Source organism: Diceros bicornis, chromosome 15 (genome assembly GCF_020826845.1).
Source record: "Diceros bicornis minor isolate mBicDic1 chromosome 15, mDicBic1.mat.cur, whole genome shotgun sequence".
Lineage (NCBI taxonomy): Eukaryota > Metazoa > Chordata > Mammalia > Perissodactyla > Rhinocerotidae > Diceros > Diceros bicornis.
The window spans coordinates 21,471,644-21,487,447 of record NC_080754.1 but is presented as its reverse complement, the minus strand read 5'-3'; the positions used below and the strand labels follow the sequence as shown (position 1 = coordinate 21,487,447).

At 36.4% G+C, this 15,804-nt stretch overlaps 1 protein-coding gene across 2 annotated transcripts in view; it reads left to right on the top strand.

Moving 5' to 3' along the window:
• The window catches only part of GSK3B (glycogen synthase kinase 3 beta), a 202,135-nt gene that overhangs the window by 15,377 nt on the left and 170,954 nt on the right, over window positions 1–15,804 (top strand). The window lies entirely within an intron of this gene.

Sequence of the window (15,804 nt, the reverse complement as noted above, 5' to 3'; positions counted from 1 at the left end):
CAGGCTTCAAGTAAAAGAAAAAAATTTTTTGAGTAGTTATTATGTCATTTCACTGTACTAAGCAATTTATTTCCATCTCATTTGATCTTTACCACAATCCGGGAGGCTAGTGTAATTTACAGATGAGGAAACTGAGGCTTAGAGGGCTTGGCACAGCCAGCAAATTTCGTAGCCATAGTTTGAATTTGTTCTCTTAACTGCTACACTATATGGCCTTTGTAATTTGGAAAGAGAATAGGAAAATTGTGTGAAATTGGTTGACTTAAGATTTCTTAGAGGGCCGGCCCAGTGGCTTAGCGATTAAGTGCACACTCTCCGCTGCTGGCAGCTCGGGTTTGGATCCGGCCATGCTGAGGCCGTGTCCCACATACAGCAACTAGAAGGATGTGCAGCTATGACATACAACTATCTAGTGGGGCTTTGGAGGGGAAAATAAATAAATAAATAAAATTAAAAGATTTCTTAGGGTAAGGCTTTAGAAACTTTTACTTTTTTTAATGTTACTTATCAAGGAAAAAGTAATTGTCATACACAAGTAAAGTTAAATTGTTTTATCCTTTTAAAATAAAAATTTTAAAAGCAAATACCTTTTTTTTTTTTTTTGGTGAGGAAGATTGGCCCTAGCTAACACGTGTTGCCAATCTTCCTCTTTTTGCTTGAGGAAGAGTGGCCCTGAGCTAACATCTGTGCCCATCTTCCTTTGTTTTGTATGTGGGACGCCTCCACAGCATGGCTTCACGAGCGGTGTAGGTCTGCGCCTGGGATCCGAATGCACGAACCTGGGCCGCCAAAGTGGAGTGCGCTGAACATAAAACCACTGGGCCGCCGGGCCAGCCCAATACCTTGTTTTTAAGATTGATACAGGCTATCCATGGAACAGTGGCTATAAGAGATGGGTAAAAAATATAGTTGAAATCCATATTACAAAGTCAGTTATGAGCCAGATCCTATTATCTTTGAGGATATTGAGTCTTAGAGACATTAGATAACTTTGGCAAAGGTTTCATAGCCAGCAGATGGCAGAGCCTGGATTCCAACCCAGGTAATTTACTCTAGAGCTCTTATTCTTGACCACTGTACTGTCCTAAGAGAATGAATGAATGTTCAAAAATGGAGCCTTGCTACCTCACCTCTGGTAACTTGAAGGCACCGATTCTGAGCCTGGTTAACACATGGCGGCTTGACTCAAGGCAAGGGTTAGACTTCACCTGCTTCCACCTTTACTGTTTCCTGTGGACACTTATCTCAATATTTTTCATTGTTGCTGTGTATTCTTCTTGCACATGAAGATCCTCTTTATCTAGTTGGCACTTAATAAATGTTGAATGTTGAAAGATAAATCAGAAATTTAAAACGTTAAATCTTCAGTATAGAGACCAAATTTTAATACATCAATTGATAATCATGTTTTTCTTTTTAAGAAATATTTTTGTAGTTTTTGAGGGTAAATATTAATTTAAAAGGTTGATTTATAGTTCTCATGACTTGAAGAAAATTTTCTTGCTCTTTTGACCTTTCTGTGCTACTGTGTGATTGTAATGAACTGCCCATTTGGGTTTTACTCTTTAGAAACAGCAATTTAGCAGTAATACTAGGAAAGAAACAAAGCTGCCCTATTTAGGGAAGAAAGAAAGGATAATAAATTGACTAGCTGACACATGTCCCTCATCCTTTTCTTTGCATAAATGAACTCCATATTCCAGAGGGGAAGGTTTCAGAGAATACTCTGTAAATTAAAGTGCTTTTTGAGTGAGATTTGATATTATCTTTAGGTGTATATAGCTTTGTGTCCATTTTTTGACATCATAAGGCCAGAACCCCCTCTTTGATCAGGTATAGTGAGCTTAGACAAGTTAGTCACTTTTTATAGCTTCAATTTCCTTATCTGAAAGTGGTGATAATAATACCAACCTTTCTGGGTGATTGTAAAGCTTAAAGGAGGTAATTATGCATGTAAGGTGCTTGACACAGTGTCTAATGCGTAGTAATCTTAGCTGCTATTATTATTAGTGCTAATAAAAATAATACAGGCTTATATGTTGTTTGTTTTTTTCTTTTAACAGGTGTGTGTAGGGTGGCCATAAGGAAAGCCTACAAATCTTTTTTTTTTCTTTAATTTATTTGAGGAAAAATCACCAGATGCCTTTTTAAAGTAATGGAAATTCCATCTTGAATGTATTTTATAGGGCATTAAGAAAGTTACCGTTCCCATTAGGGATCTGGCACTTTTTCAGTGAGTACTAGTTGTAATCAGCAGATGTTGGCCTAGTGCCCATAAAACTTTTGTTTTTAATGTGAGATGTGTATTTTAAGTAGATCTGGTATCTGTGTAGTCAGTCTTTTTAGACTGCATATTTTTCTTCTGAAAACTGTTTTCAGGCTAGTCTGTATGCAGTGGCATTTTGGTTTGCATTGACCATTAGGTATTAAATGTTTAACTGTAACAGGCACATCAGGTTGCTATGGAATGTGAAGATCTTTTTTCCTCCCAACTTGGATCTCTACAGTCTTGTTTAGTAGAGTTAAATGATCTGAGGTGCCCTCCAAAAATTTGGAGAATTATTTAGAACCATTCAAAACCACTAAACAATAGCCTTATGAATTGAGTTAAGCAGAAGGCTGTTTTTTTCCTTCAGTTTTTATTCCTCTTTCTCAATTTTGAGGAAGTGAGGGAGAAGCTTTTTTCCTCCCTCTGAAAATTTTCTTTTTCCTTCCTTTTTATTTCTTGCTTTGAAATAGCCAGGATCATTGGGGGCTCTAAGAACATCAGTTTTCACAACTTGAGGCAGAGTGATTTTCATGGGAAACATTTTCTTATAAAGTAAAATACTCTTTGTCCTTGCCAGGACGTTTTTAAAGGAGTGACTAGCAGCACCTCACTGCTTGGTCACTAACTAGGGTGAGAGAAGCGAAGAATGAGTCACAGCTTCCTTCTTTCTCCTTTTCCGCTTCTCTTCTCCCTTTCTCTTTCCCCTTAGCTCTTTATGGGTACTGAACTTGGCTTCTAGTAGAATGGGGTAATTTTCATTACATTTATTTTTTTAGGGAACCTAATATTCCTAAACAGGTGGTGAATATTTTTTCCATTATGGAATGTTTATTTTTAAATTACAAATTATTAGAAAACTTTCAATTTTATAAAAGTAGATAGAATTGTGTAATAAATTACTGTGTATTCATCTCCAGTTTCTATAATTATCCACATATGGTCAATCTCATTTCATCTATAACCTCACCACTACCCCAGATATTTTTATAGCAAGTTTCAGACATCATATGATTTTTTGCGGGAGAAATATTATCTCTCTGTAAGGATGCTTAAAACAAATAAACATAACTACAGCACTGTGATTCTCCTTTCAAATATTTAAAAAATTCCTTAATGTCATCAGATATCCAGTGTTCACATTTCCTGGTTGTATCTTGTTTCCCCTTAAAAAAATTGGTTTGTTTGAATTAGGATTCAAAACAAGGTTCATATGTTGCATTTGGTTACTATTTTTAAATCTCCTTACAATCGATGGTAATTCCCCCCCCCCCCCCCCAATTTCCTTGCCTTTTATTTATTGAAGAAATCCAATTACTTGTCCTTTGGAATTTCCCAGATTCTGGATTATGCTGATTGTATCCCTGTGGTCATTTAATAGAGAAAATGTTCCTTTGTCCCCTGTATTTCCTGAAACTGTTAGATTTTTTAGTCATGGTACTTTATTAGGTAGTGCTGAGTATTTCCTATTGCATAATATCAGGTGGCAAATAATGTCTAGTAATCTGTCTCTCGTTTTGTGAAGATACGATTGAAATCCCTGCATTTATTCTTGTCAGCCTGATTACAGTCATTGATGATCACTGTGTAGATCAAGGGTCAGCAAACTACAGCCCAGGGTCAAATCTGATCCACTGCTTATTTTGTAAATAAAGTTTTACTGGAATGTAGACACACTAGTTCCTTTACATATTGTCTGTAGCTGCTTTTGCACTGCAGTGGCGTAGTTGGCTAGTTCAGACAGAGGCTATATGGCCTGCAAAGCCTAAAATATTTACTATCTGGTCCTTTATAGAAAATGTTTGCTGACTCAGATCTAGATCCTTATATCTAATGGTGGTGATATTCTATCATTCCTTCTATTTTATTTGCTGGAGTTTTCTATAAAAAACAACTTCTTTACCTCAACCAATTATATGATTACTCTGAGGAAAAGCAGGCTGAAAGCTTGATTTTTCTCCTAATATCTGATAGAGGTGGCCAGTGGCCAGTTAGATTTGTCTGTTTGTTCTTAGTATCTGTATGAACTCCTGGTTTTGAATATGTTTGATGTTTTAATCTATTGTAGTTATTCTTTTTAATTCTCAAATTGTCCCATCTTTAGCCAGTGGGAGCCCCTTCATATTGGCTCCTGTATCCTTTGATATAACCTCAGTAATCTCTTTTAGTAACCCTGTTTTCTAATATAATAAGATGTACCAGGCTCATCTCATATGTTGCCTGCCTCATCTCTACAACCAGTTATTTCTATAAGGGGTTCTGATTCCTTTTAGTGGAAAGTAGTATTTAAAGACCGTTGGGGGCCGGCCCTGTGGCTTAGTGGTTAAGTGCGCGCACTCTGCTGCTGGCAGCCCGGGTTCGGATCCCGGGTGCGCACCGATGCACCGCTTCTCCTGCCATGCTGAGGCCGCGTCCCACATACAGCAACTAGAAGGATGTGCAACTATGACATACAACTATCTACTGGGGCTTTGGGGGAAAAATAAATAAATAAAATAAAATAAAAAATAAAATAAAGACCGTTGGTTCTCTGGGTCTTTGTTGATACGGATTGGTTGTTGTTTCTAGGCCTGTTAAGTGGACAGAGCTAGGGTATGTGTGATTTTTCTTATTGTGGTAAAATATACATAACATAAAATTGGCCATTTGAGCCATTTTAAAGTGTACAATTCAGTGGCATTAAGTACGTTCACAATGTTGTATACCCATCACCGCAATCTAGGTCCAGAACTGTTTCACATCCCAAAAGGAAACCCTGTGTTCATTAAGCTGTCACTCTGCATTCCTCCCTCCCTCCAGATCCACTAATCTGCTTTCTGATTTTATGGATTTGCTTGTTCTGGACAGTTCATATAAATAGAATCATACAATATGTGGCCTTTTGTGCCTGGCTTCTTTCACTTAGCATAATGTTTTCAAGGTTCATCCAATTGGTAGCATGTATCAGTACTTCTTTCCTTTTTATGGCTGAATAATATTCCATTGTATGGATATATCACATTTTATTTGTTCAGTTGATGAACATTTGGGTTGTTTCCAGCTTTTGGCTATTGTGAATAGTGCTGCTGGGAGCATTTGTGTACAAGTTTTTGTTTCAACACTTGTCAGCTTTCTTGAGTATTTACCTAGGAATGGAGTTGCTGGGTCATATGGCAATTCTGTGTTTAATTTACCAAGGAACTGCCAAACAGGTTTCCACAGTGGTTGCACTATTTTACATTCCCACCAGCAGTGGTCGAGGGTTCCAGTTTTTCCACATCCTCTCCAACACTTATTTTCCATTTTTTGATAATGGCCATCTTAGTTGGTGTGAAGTGGTATCTCATTGTGATTTTGATTTGCATTTCCCTAATGACTAATGGTGTTGAGCATCTTTTCATGGGCTTGTTGGCCATTTATGTATCTTCTTTTGGAGAAATGTCTATTCAAGTCCTTTGCCCATTTTTAAATTGGGTTGTTTGTCTTTTTGTTGTTAAGTTGGAAAGATTCTTTATATATTCTGGATACTAGACCCTTATCAGATATATGACTTGAAAATACATTCTCCCATTCTTTTCACTCTCTTGATAGTTACTTTGATGCACAAGAGTTTTAAATTTTGATGAAGTAAAATGAACCTACTTTGTCTTTCCTCTTTGTGCTTTTGGTGTTGTATCTGAAAAAGCATTCCCAAATCCAAAGTCATGAAGATTTACCCATATGTTTTCTTCTACGTATTTTATAGTCTTATTTCTTATATTCAAGTCCCTGATCCATTTTGAGTTAATTTCTGTACATGATGTAAGATAAGGGTCTGGTTCAAGTTTCATTTGTTGAAGAGCCTATTCTTTTCCCATTGAATAGTCTTGGTACCCTTGTTGATAATCAGTTCACCATAGATGCATGGGTTTATTTGTGGACTCTCAATGCTATTCCATTGATCTGTATTTCTGTCTTTATGATAGTATTACACTGTCTTGATTACTGTAGCTTTGTAGTAAGTTTTGAAATTGGGAAGTTTAAGTAGTCCAACCTAGTTCTTTTTAAAGATTGTTTTGGCTATCCAGAATCCTTTGCAATTCCATACGAATTTTAGGATCCTCTTTTCCATTTCTGCAAAAAAGGCATTTGGGATTTTGATAGGGATTGTGTTGAATTTGTAGATTGCTTTGGGCAGTATTGACATCTTAACAACATTAAGTCTTCTGATCCATGAACGTGGAATGTGTTTCCTTTTATTTAAGTCTTCTTTAATTTCTTTCAGTAATGTTTTGTAGTTTTCAAGTCTTGTACCTCTTTGGTTAAATTTATTCCTAAGTGATATTTTATGCTATTGTAAATGGAAATTTTTAATGCTATTGTAAGTGAAATTGCTTCTTAATATCCTTTTCAGATTGTTTGTTGCTAGTGTATAAAAATACAACTTTATTTTTGTGTGTTGATCTTATATTCTGCAACTTTGCTGAATTTGTTGTATGAATATTTAAATGAGAAAATACACTGCGAGGTCATACCAATATTTCCAAATCTGATTGCGTTTCAAGATTAAGGGTTAGGTGTATTTTTCCCTTTAACTTTTTTAAGCGTTATATTTATAGCTCTTTGATTTTTATGCTGAAAATCTTGAGATTAGTGAATTACTTGCTTATTTATACATAGACATATTAGTATTGTTATTTGGAGATTATTGTAGAAAATGGTTGCTGAAAACAATTTAAGAATTCTTGCAATTAATATAAATTCTACTAGGGATTTACAGTCAAATTACTTTTTAAAAATCATTTCAAATGATTTCTCTCTAGGTTAAGCCACCCATTTGATAGTTAGGTTCATTTCCTCATTTTGCTGTTAATTTTGGGGAATAACCTATTTTCACTTTGATTTTATTTTGTTTTATAATTATGTAAAATATGTACATGATTCCAAAACCAAAACTACAATATGAAGTATAATCAGAAAAGGCTAGCATTTATTCTCTTCCTCTCCTGCAGGTAACCATTTTTATTAGTTTTTGGTTCTTTAAAAAAATAAATGTATGCATACTTATTCATATTTCTCTCTCCTTCTTAGATAAAACTTATACTTTGTTTTGTACCTTGCATTGTTTTTACTTAACAAAAATCCTGGAAATCCCTCATAGTATGTGGAGCACTTCCTTTATGCTCCCTATGCCTGCTTTTTATGCCTGAATAGTGCTCTGATTTTTGTGTGTGTGTGTGAGGTAGATCAGCCCTGAGCTAACATCTGCCAATCCTCCTCTTTTTTTTTTTTTCCCCCTGAGGAAGACTGGCCCTGGGCTAACATCCATGCCCATCTTCCTCTACTTTATATGGGACGCCGCCACAGCATGGCTTGCCAAGCGGTGCATTGGTGCGCGCCTGGGATCCAAACCAGCAAACCCTGGGCCGCCACAGGGGAGAGCCCGCACTTAACCGCTTGTGCCACCCGTCCGGCCCCAGCACTCTGATTTTTTATTGAAGCAGTTCCATATTGTTGGACATTAGGGTTTTACATTGAAATTTACAAAATTTCAATGGGACCAAGTGCCTGGTTCTTCTCTTGGCATTGAAATTTTAAAATATTTTATTTTGGGGTCGGCCCCATGGCTTAGTGGTTAAGTGTGCGCGTTCGGCTACTGGCGGCCCGGGTTCGGATCCCGGGCACGCACCGACACACCGCTTCTCCGGCTGTGCTGAGGCGGCGTCCCAGATACAGCAACTAGAAGGATGTGCAACTATGACGTACAACTATCTACTGGGGCTTTGGGGGGAAAAAGAAAAGGAGGACTGGCAACAGATGTTAGTTCAGAGCCGGTCTTCCTCAGCAAAAAGAAGAGGATTGGCATGGATGTTAGCTCAGGGCTGATCTTCCTCGAGGGAAAAAAATAAAATAAAATAAAATGTTTTATTTTTTATTTTTATCTTAAAGATATTATTTTACCACAAATACTAAAATAGTCTAGAAGTGTACACAATAAAGTGTAAAATTTTCTCTGTTCTGCCCACTTTCCCTCTATTCCTGTCTCTAGAAATTACTACTAGTAGATTAGTTCAAGACATTTTTCTAGGAGTGTACAACATTTACGTATACTACAAATGGTTTTTAAACAAAATTGGGATTATATCATGAGTATTCTGCAACTTGATTTTTTAATGTATATTGTCAATTCAGCTTTAAGTTTGGATAATGAAAAAAGATTCCTGAGTATAAATAAGACTTAAAAAATGATTTTGAGATATTTTTTCTTGTCTTTCATTAATACTAGGTAATATATTGTGTGTGTGTGTGTGTGTGTGTATAACTTCCTGAATTTTCGGTATTGTAATTACTGCTCTAAAATCCAGAAAGAAGTGTGTGTAGCTATATCTCTTTACTTTCTTCTTAGACTCAAACAGTATATTTGGAAAGGAATTGAGAAAATTTTTATTCTTGTAATCTATTGTGGCTTAATACTAAAAGTAAATCAAAGTAAAATCAGGGTACCTATTAACAACCAGAGTTCAATATAAGCTCCATAAAAGCAGGAAGAAACCTTGCACGTCTTGTTCATCACTGGGTCCCTAGCACCTAGGACAGCGACTGGTTCTCTCTTCTTCCCACTCTCTTTGTTTTATTTTTGCCGTATAAATTATAAGTGGATCACACTACACAAACTGTTCTGTGTTCTTTTTTCACGTGTTAATATATCATGGATATTTTCCATTTTAGTACTTAAATGTCTATTCTTTTAAATGAATGTATTAATGGAGATGGTATATGCTACATAATTAGGTAGTTTTAAAGGCTCTAATTTGAGCCCTTCCCCCCCCTTTGACTTTGGCACTAGTGTTTTGTTTTTAAAATATTAGTGGGAGATACTCAGTTGAGACTGATGATGGAATGAACGCATATAACTCTTTTTAAGTGTATAACATAAGCACATGTGTTTATGTAGAATGGCAGTGTGTGTAACATGCTTTAAACAAATCTAATCTATGACTATTATGACCATGAATATTGGAGTAATTCACTTCAAAGTATTTTGACAAGCAGTTCACATAAGGAGAAATAAAAATAGTCAACATGTGAAAGAGTGTTTAATTTAGTGTAATTGACAAGACACAAAAATAAAATGAGACAAAATTACACCCTTTGCTCCCCAATCAAATTGACAAAGATTAGAAATATAATACTTAGTTGATGACAAGGGTTTTGGGAGATCTGTTGCTGAAGGAAAATAAATTTGTATATTCTTTCTGGAGAGCAGTTTGGCAGAGTTTCAAAAGTCCTACTTCTGCGATTTTATTTTAAGGAAAAAAATTAAGGGTATGCTCACAAATTTAGATATACATGAAAATTTTAATCCTGGGACTGATAACACTACTGCTACTTAAATAGTGCTGGACAGTAAATTCCCTAAGCATCTTTAAAATAGAATTCCATTAGTAACAATTTAAACCTATAAGTAACTTTTGGTGAATACAAAATAGAGATTAAAATGATTAAAATGTCTTTGATTTCTACTAATTTGATGGTGTTTCTGGGTAATAGAAATGGAAAAAGAGTAGAAAGTTAAATGCAAGCATCTAAAGTTTGAAGCCTGACAATGACAAAGTGACAGAATCTTTTAAATGTTAATTTTGTGGTTTCTGGGAATGATGCTTTATCATAAATAAATGAAAGAAGGAAAGAAAAAAAAGGACTTGCTGTATTTTCATAATATTATTATCCGGTATTTTCTCTGATATTAGTAACTCTCATAATTATTGTTTCGCCGTCTTAAGAATTGGTGTCTCTCAAATCTTTTGAGTCTTATACTTTCAGTCGTGCTCCTACCCTTTTCAGGAACTGACAAAATTAGTTCACCAGATTGGTGCTAATGAATCTGATCTGTATAGAACTAGAACTTGTGCTGGTTTTATGTAGTTTAATTTTTAATACTTTGTTAACATGTTTTTCTCAGTGAGGCCTTATTTGACCCCTTATTTTAAAAATTACAGCTGCTCCCCCAACCCTTTACTTTCCATTCGCCTTCTCTGCATTATTCTTTTTTTAGCATTTATCAGCTGGTAATATATAATTTACTCATTTTATTTGTGTCTGCTCCTCCCTCTTTTTTTTTTTTTTTTTTTTTTTGTGAGGAATATTAGCCCTGAGCTAACATCCGATGCCAGTCCTCTGCTTTTTGCTGAGGAAGATTGGCCCTGGGCTAACATCCGTGCCCATCTTCCTCTACTTTATATGGGATGCCACCACAGCATGGCTTGACAAGTGTCGGTGCTCACCCGGGGTCTGAACCCATGAACCCTGGGCCGCCGAAGCAGACCGTGTGCACTTAACCGCTACGCCACCGGACCGGCCCCCCTCCTCCCTCTTTTGAGATATAAGCTCTAGTAAGTCCAAGGGCGTTTGTTTCTGTAGTTCATCATGTATTCCCAGAGCTCAGAACAGTGCCTGGCACATAACGGGATTTCAATAAATGTTTTTTGAATAATGAATAGTGAGCACTCAGTATTTGTGGAATGATTGGATGTTCTATTTGGTTGCTGGAGGTGAAGTTTTGTCTCAGTGTTTACAGACGATTAGGGTTCCATAGTTGTTTTGTAGTGTGGCTGTTCCACTCTGGTCTAGTAATAGAATTAAATTTATAGACGAGTTGGAATTTCCAAATTTATTTCTGAGTAATCCCAGAACAGGTATTATTTATTTAATTAATAATTTAATTTTTATGATATTGCTTACTAACTGTTGCTAAATGAATACCAAAAAGACTAATAAGCTGAGTAGGGGAAAAACCTGTTAGCTTGCTGTGAGATTCTGGGCTTTATGGTCCTTGTGAGGGAGCTGGACTGAGGTTTAAGAACTCTCTTGGTCTCTCTCTGACTTTAAGATTGATCCCAGGAACTTTGTGTTTTTGGGTATATTTCTTTGGAAATAAGCAAGTTGTCAGGAAGTGAGGTGGATGGAAGTGGCTGCATGATTGCTTTTTTGAAATCAAAATTGTTCTTGAATGTTAATTAGCACCACAGCTTTGTGTGAATGCTTTTAGACTTGAGTGATAATGAGGCTCATTATTAGAGAGACAGTGGTAGGTGTTCCATGGTCTTCGCATTTATTCATCCAACTCTTAAGGCCAGCTATGTGCTAGACATTCTGTTGGACTTCTGAGGATACAAAAGTCAAGTAGGACAGATTGAATAATGAAGAGAAGGTAAAAATGTTGGTTTCGCAGTGCTTCTCCCAGGGTTGGGGTTTCCCAAAAGGCAAGAGAATTTATTTTCTTGGGTATTTTGGGGTTTGATTTAATTTAAATTGAAAGTGACAGTGAGCCATTAACTACTGAGAAGACGTATAATTACAGCGTAATTTTAATATCAATTTGCTATTTTTTTGTGTGTGTGTGTGAGGAAGATCGGCCCTGAGCTAACATCTGCCAATCCTCCTCTTTTTTTGCTGAGGAAGACTGGCCCCTGGCTAACATGCATGCCCATCTTCCTCTACTTTATATGGGACACCGCCACAGCATGGCTTGACAGGCGGTGCGTCGGTGCGTGCCCGGAATCCGAACTGGCAAACCCCGGGCTGCCGCAGCGGAGCACAGGCACTTAACTGCTTGTGCCACTGAGCCGGCCCCCTCAATTTGCTGTTGAGCTAGAGTTTGTGTCTAGTATGTATGTCTTTTTGGAGGAATTAGCATTTATTATTTATTGTATCTTGTACTCTCTACATCCTTTATTCTTTTAATATAGTCCTTATAACAATCCTGAGAGAGAGGAATTATCATCAGTATTTTACAAAGAAGAAAATTGACTTGCAGAGAGGTTAAGTAATTTGCTTAAGGTTCATAAACCAGGTCTCTTGATGCTAAAGTCCATAAATTTTTTGTGACATTACCCAAAGGAAATTGATATTATTATTATTATTTTAATTTGTCTGTAGATAATGTTAAATAACAAGATGAACTGAATTTGAAAGCTGTGCTGCAAATATTTTTTCGCCAAATTGAATCTTGCCTTTTGAGCCAGAGTATTTCAGAATCAAAATACTCTTTTTTTCTTATTAAAAAAGTAAAATATGGTCAATGTAGAAAGAAATATAAGATGAGGAGGAAGAAAAAAGAGAAAGAAGAAAGGTTGCTTTCCAAGATGAGTTCAGTTGTGGCCATGTAGAGTTTGAGGGGCCTGGAAATATTCAGGTGGAGGTGTGTGAGGCATTGGAAAGCTGCCAGGAGAGTGGTGTAGGCTAGAGAGTTAGCAGTGTAGCATAGGTGGTGGAATGGAGATTAAGATCATCCTTTGAGAATTGTTAATAGGAGAAGAGAAGGCGGCCAAGGACCCTCCACCATTTGAGAGACAGGCAGAGGAAAATGAATCCAGCAAAAAGTAGCCAGAAGAGGGAAAACAGAAGAGTGGTGGTATAGAAAGCAACTGACCAGAATTTAAAGAAGGAGAGTAGGGGAGAAAGAGAGCTGCAATGTTAAATCCTGCTTAAAATGACAAATAAGACCTGAAAATTGTTCATTAGATTTAGGAATAAGAAGGCATTGATGACTTGAGCAAAAACAGTTTAACTGGGAAGCTGAGTATGGAAGCTGTAGCAAAGAGGATAGAGGTGAGGAAGTGGAAGACAGTGAGTGTTGGCTACTCTTTGAGAAGCTTGCCTATGAAGTTGGGGGAGTGCAAGTTAGAAGTGGACAGAAACATAGGGATTTGAGAATGTTTATGTTCTAAGGAAGAAGAGAGGAGAGAATAAGAGATTGACCTGAGAGATGGGGAAATATCATCTTGAACTTCCTAGAAAAATGATTTCAAACTTTTTGTTTGCCCTTTTTGTAAAAATTGTTCTAAAATATATATTTTACATAATTCTGAATATGATTTTTGATGCCTTTTATACTTTAGTTGTCATGAATATCAGTGACTCTACTGATATAGAATATAGGATATAGAAACAGCCTGATTCTAGAATATAACAGCATAGAGCTATTTAATATAATCATGTAGTTGCTTTTTAATAGTCAGTTTCATCTTTTCCTTGTGTGTGCATGTGTTGCCTCCGTCCCCTCCCCCCCCTCAGTTTGGTTGGTCCTAGCAGTAATACTGCCTGTTCCTACAAATGTGCTGCAGCTAAGTAACTGTGAACTGGGAAATCCATATCACCAATTGTTAGAATTGTGCTCTGAATGAGATTACTAATTTTAATCAGTAGATTGTAAGGAGGATCTGGGGGGTTGCTTCCATAAAGCTTAGTCTGAGATATGGATGGTTTTCTACTGCTGTTTCACTTAAAGAATGTAGAGCTCTACACTTTGCTGTAGAATCTCTACTCTAACACTTACTAACTCTGAACTTGAACAAATGACTTACTTTCAAAACTTGACTTTCTTTGTCTTGAAAATGATGATGATAATCCTTACCTCACAGGGCTGTTGGGGAGGTTAAATGATGTAATACATGAAAAACACTACTTGGCACAGAGTAGGTAGATTCAGTAAATGTTAGCTGTTAATTATTTTCTCTCTGTCTCCAGGGTTTTGATTTTTTAAGCTCGACGTTTCTGGAAGTCTTCTTGATGATGGGGGGTTGCTACATTTGAAAAAAGAATAAATTCAAATAGAGTTATACTGTAGATTTTGTGTGTCTGGAAGGGCAGTGAGAATTTGCGCTTATACAAACAAGGAGATTTATTTGCTGAAGTTTAGGGAAGGTTTTTCTTAGAGGCATTTGGAAACACTGTATTTCTTGAGGTGGTTCTATAATCCCTTTATTTTTGGATTGAATACTAAGAAGTATTTTAAAGTGGGGAGGGTAAAAGATGACTGAGAATTACAGTATGGGATATTTTTCTTGGATCTGTGTGTGTGTCTGTGTGTGTGTAGGAGGGTAGGGGTTGTTGTAGACTAGCTATTTTAGGACAGGAAATTAATATAACCTGGTACGGATCATGAATATTGCAGGCTTAGTACCGAAACTACTGGGTAACCTGTAATTGAACCCAGCGCAGTACTTGGAGGGCAGGAAGTTAGTGTTTGTGCCATGATCTGAGAAAGCCTGTATTCACCTTTTTATATGAGACTTGTGCTCTTAAAAGAGAGACAAAGAATGAAATTATCTAGGATATTTGATAACCATCAATTTAGTCATTCTTTTCTTCTATCAAATAAATTGTACTATTCTTTTAAACATTTTAGAGTCCTGTTGAGAATCTGTACCTTTTTGGTGTAGTAAAATGTTAATGGATGGAAAATCCTGTTTTGTAGCTTTTGTGAATGTACAAGTACATTGGTAAGGTAGCCCTCGCCATTGAACTTCTCTAACACCAACAGACCCCCTTTATAAAAGAGAGGAGCATTTAGTATGTTTAAAAATAGTAAACTAAATAGTTTCCTTCTGAGAATTTCTCTGGATGTGTTAATGGTATTTAAAGTTTAATGCTGCTAAACCCACACAGGAATTTTTACTTGTTTTAAATGCCATAAAAACAGATTTTACTTCTATTGATAACTAGTTTAGTGAAAAGACCATGTTAAATTCAGGAATGATTTTAAAAAATTATTAAAGGTTTCATTGCCTTTTTAAAAAAGTACTTCCTATTTGTAAGTCTCTCCATGTCTGCAGTCATACCAAATGACCCGTGAGTGCAGTGGTTCTTCCCTTGCGTACAAAATTACCCTCTCAGCAGTAGGTGGAGCTTTTTAGCATTGGCAGTGATAGGTCGGTGACTTGACCATTAAAGCAGTGCTAGGTTTTCATTGAAGGGAAAAGAAAAGATGAGATCTCTGTCATTTGTTGAAATATGTTAGATGCCTGCCAGTTGCGAAAACTATTGTACTGTTTGTGGGTGGTATTGAATTAGTGCGGTTTAGTTGACTTGTTGAAGTAAGGTTTGATTGCTTTGTATTACAAAGTTGCTCTTATGGCATAATGCTTCTGAAAATTAAAAGTCACAGTAGTAACACCTGGAAAATCTAGAAACCCCTGGAGAATTCCCTTACTTACATGAAAGAAAAAAACCCTAAAAACTCTGATTTCAGTTAGCCGTAAAAATACCTCCCCTCTAAGTACAGTCGGTTGCTATCATGTGATAGTTGTTTTCCAAAGACGTGTCATGTTAGCAAAAATTGCGTTTATGTTTTTAATGGTTTTAAGTTGCTGTAATTTTAGGAAAAGGGATGGTGGTGGCTTAGTAGATTGGTTTTCAGATTCCCAATCACAAAGTAACAGTAGGAATTTAATAGTTAGGTTTTCTTTTTGTCTTTAAGTTATAGATGTATGTCTACAAAATCTAAACCACACTGAATAAATTAGTATTTGATGACATAAGTCTAGCTATTACGCCAGATTAATGGCCTTTTCCTGTCATCACTCCTATCATTAGTGTATGTTAGCTATTGATATATAACAAACCACTCCAAAACTTTGTTTAAAACAACCACCATTTATTATTGCTTATGAGTCTTTGGATCAGTTGGGTAGTTCTGCTGATCTGGGCCAGACTTAAGTGATCTTACATGGGCCTGCTCATATTTCTTGTGGCTTAGCTGGTAGATTGGCCAAGACTAGCTTGTCTAGGATGGTCTC